This window comes from Salmo salar, unplaced genomic scaffold (genome assembly GCF_965601325.2).
Source record: "Salmo salar unplaced genomic scaffold, fSalSal1 ptg000257l, whole genome shotgun sequence".
Classification (NCBI taxonomy): domain Eukaryota; kingdom Metazoa; phylum Chordata; class Actinopteri; order Salmoniformes; family Salmonidae; genus Salmo; species Salmo salar.
In genome coordinates, this window is record NW_027675339.1 from 385,001 (window position 1) to 388,754 (window position 3,754).

The 3,754-nt window shown below is 44.3% G+C and overlaps 1 pseudogene across 1 annotated transcript in view; it reads left to right on the plus strand.

Annotated features, from left to right (window-relative positions):
- The window catches only part of LOC123735045 (tripartite motif-containing protein 16-like), a 55,530-nt pseudogene extending 54,103 nt beyond the window's left edge, over positions 1-1,427 (plus strand). Inside the window, exons 5-7 of the transcript XR_014383289.1 lie at positions 149-302; positions 428-487; positions 719-1,427. The product of XR_014383289.1 is annotated as a tripartite motif-containing protein 16-like (transcript). The remainder of the gene's footprint in view (positions 1-148; positions 303-427; positions 488-718) is intronic.
- The last annotated feature ends 2,327 nt before the right edge of the window (positions 1,428-3,754 follow it).

A 3,754-nucleotide genomic window follows, 5' to 3' on the forward strand; every position in this document is an offset into this window, starting at 1 on the left:
CCCCCCTCTCTCTCTCTCTCTCTCTGTCCCCCTCTCTCTCTCTCTGTCCCCCTCTCTCTCTCTCTGTCCCCCTCTCTCTCTCTCTCTCTCTCTCGTCCCTCTCTCTCTGTCTCTGTCTCTCTCTCTCTCTCTGTCTCTCTCTCTCCAGAGTTATCAGTCTCTCTCCAGTATATCTTCAGACTTACCCAGCATCGTTGTCCGTCCTCTTCAGTACTTTGGAGATGTGAGTAAGACTGTGTCTGAACTGAGAGAGAAACTAGAAGACTTCCTTAAAGGAGAATGGACCAAGATCTCCACTACAGGTGTGTTGAAAACAATCAGAACATCAACTTTAGACCATTGAAAGTTCCCTACTAGTCATATACATGTGGAATATGGTATGATGATAACATTCCCTCTCTCTGTCAATGTGTTTGTGTGTCTGTAGTGAATATAGTGGAGGTTGTTCTGCCTCCAGAGCCCAAGACCAGAGAACAGTTGTTACAATGTGAGTCTCTTTATTGTGAAGTAACTAACAGTCTCTTTTTACTGCCACTCCTAACAATCACTCTAGAAATATATAGCAATAGTAGATCTAATCAAAGACTGGGTATCTATCTGACTCCTCATATTTCTCTGATTTGATCTCTGCTGTGCTCTAATCAAAGACAGGGTAGATACAGTATCTGACTTAACTTATTGTTCTGACTCCCCTCATTGGTCTCTGCTCTTCTCCCAGATTCCTGTCAGCTCACACTGGACCCAAACACAGCAGACACACACCTCTCTCTGTCTGAAGGGAACAGAAAGGTGACCTATACAGGCCAAGTCCAACCATATCCTGACCATCCAGACAGATTCACCAACATAGTCCAGGTTCTGTGTAGAGAGGGTCTGTCTGGATGCTGTTACTGGGAGGTGGAGTGGACTGGGGAGTGGGTTTATACAGCAGTCTCATATAAAGACATCAGCAGAACAGAGAAAGGTAATATATTTGGATTCAATAACAAGTCCTGGAGTTTACAGTGCTATAGTGATGGTTATTATTTCAGACACAATAATGTTGGGACTAAAGTATCAGGCCCTCAGTCCTCCAGAGTAGGAGTGTACCTGGATCACAAGGCAGGTACTCTGTCCTTCTACAGTGTCTCTGACACAATGACCCTCCTCCACAGAGTCCAGACCACATTCACTCAGCCCCTCTATCCTGGGTTTAATCTCTATGGTACTGCTGAGCTGGTTAAACTGTAGTAGGGTCCACATAGATACTAGTCATGCTGGTGTAGTCTATAGCTGAGCTGGTTAAACTGTAGTAGGGTCCACATAGATACTAGTCATGCTGGTGTAGTCTATAGCTGAGCTGGTTAAACTGTAGTAGGGTCCACATAGATACTAGTCATGCTGGTGTAGTCTATAGCTGAGCTGGTTAAACTGTAGTAGGGTCCACATAGATACTAGTCATGCTGGTGTAGTCTATAGCTGAGCTGGTTAAACTGTAGTAGGGTCCACATAGATACTAGTCATGCTGGTGTAGTCTATAGCTGAGCTGGTTAAACTGTAGTAGGGTCCACATAGATACTAGTCATGCTGGTGTAGTCTATAGCTGAGCTGGTTAAACTGTAGTAGGGTCCACATAGATACTAGTCATGCTGGTGTAGTCTATAGCTGAGCTGGTTAAACTGTAGTAGGGTCCACATAGATACTAGTCATGCTGGTGTAGTCTATAGCTGAGCTGGTTAAACTGTAGTAGGGTCCACATAGATACTAGTCATGCTGGTGTAGTCTATAGCTGAGCTGGTTAAACTGTAGTAGGGTCCACATAGATACTAGTCATGCTGGTGTAGTCTATAGCTGAGCTGGTTAAACTGTAGTAGGGTCCACATAGATACTAGTCATGCTGGTGTAGTCTATAGCTGAGCTGGTTAAACTGTAGTAGGGTCCACATAGATACTAGTCATGCTGGTGTAGTCTATAGCTGAGCTGGTTAAACTGTAGTAGGGTCCACATAGATACTAGTCATGCTGGTGTAGTCTATAGCTGAGCTGGTTAAACTGTAGTAGGGTCCACATAGATACTAGTCATGCTGGTGTAGTCTATAGCTGAGCTGGTTAAACTGTAGTAGGGTCCACATAGATACTAGTCATGCTGGTGTAGTCTATAGCTGAGCTGGTTAAACTGTAGTAGGGTCCACATAGATACTAGTCATGCTGGTGTAGTCTATAGCTGAGCTGGTTAAACTGTAGTAGGGTCCACATAGATACTAGTCATGCTGGTGTAGTCTACAGCTGAGCTGGTTAAAACTGTAGTAGGGTCCACATAGATACTAGTCATGCTGGTGTAGTCTATAGCTGAGCTGGTTAAACTGTAGTAGGGTCCACATAGATACTAGTCACGCTGGTGTAGTCTATAGCTGAGCTGGTTAAACTGTAGTAGGGTCCACATAGATACTAGTCACGCTGGTGTAGTCTATAGCTGAGCTGGTTAAACTGTAGTAGGGTCCACATAGATACTAGTCATGCTGGTGTAGTCTATAGCTGAGCTGGTTAAACTGTAGTAGGGTCCACATAGATACTAGTCATGCTGGTGTAGTCTATAGCTGAGCTGGTTAAACTGTAGTAGGGTCCACATAGATACTAGTCATGCTGGTGTAGTCTATAGCTGAGCTGGTTAAACTGTAGTAGGGGCCACATAGATACTAGTCATGCTGGTGTAGTCTATAGCTGAGCTGGTTAAACTGTAGTAGGGGTCCACATAGATACTAGTCACGCTGGTGTAGTCTATAGCTGAGCTGGTTAAACTGTAGTAGGGTCCACATAGATACTAGTCACGCTGGTGTAGTCTATAGCTGAGCTGGTTAAACTGTAGTAGGGTCCACATAGATACTAGTCATGCTGGTGTAGTCTATAGCTGAGCTGGTTAAACTGTAGTAGGGTCCACATAGATACTAGTCATGCTGGTGTAGTCTATAGCTGAGCTGGTTAAACTGTAGTAGGGTCCACATAGATACTAGTCATGCTGGTGTAGTCTATAGCTGAGCTGGTTAAACTGTAGTAGGGTCCACATAGATACTAGTCATGCCGGTGTAGTCTATAGCTGAGCTGGTTAAACTGTAGTAGGGTCCACATAGATACTAGTCATGCTGGTGTAGTCTATAGCTGAGCTGGTTAAACTGTAGTAGGGTCCACATAGATACTAGTCGTGCTGGTGTAGTCTATAGCTGAGCTGGTTAAACTGTAGTAGGGTCCACATAGATACTAGTCGTGCTGGTGTAGTCTATAGCTGAGCTGGTTAAACTGTAGTAGGGTCCACATAGATACTAGTCGTGCTGGTGTAGTCTATAGCTGAGCTGGTTAAACTGTAGTAGGGTCCACATAGATACTAGTCATGCTGGTGTAGTCTATAGCTGAGCTGGTTAAACTGTAGTAGGGTCCACATAGATACTAGTCATGCTGGTGTAGTCTATAGCTGAGCTGGTTAAACTGTAGTAGGGTCCACATAGATACTAGTCATGCTGGTGTAGTCTATAGCTGAGCTGGTTAAACTGTAGTAGGGTCCACATAGATACTAGTCATGCTGGTGTAGTCTATAGCTGAGCTGGTTAAACTGTAGTAGGGTCCACATAGATACTAGTCATGCTGGTGTAGTCTATAGCTGAGCTGGTTAAACTGTAGTAGGGTCCACATAGATACTAGTCATGCTGGTGTAGTCTATAGCTGAGCTGGTTAAACTGTAGTAGGGTCCACATAGATACTAGTCATGCTGGTGTAGTCTATAG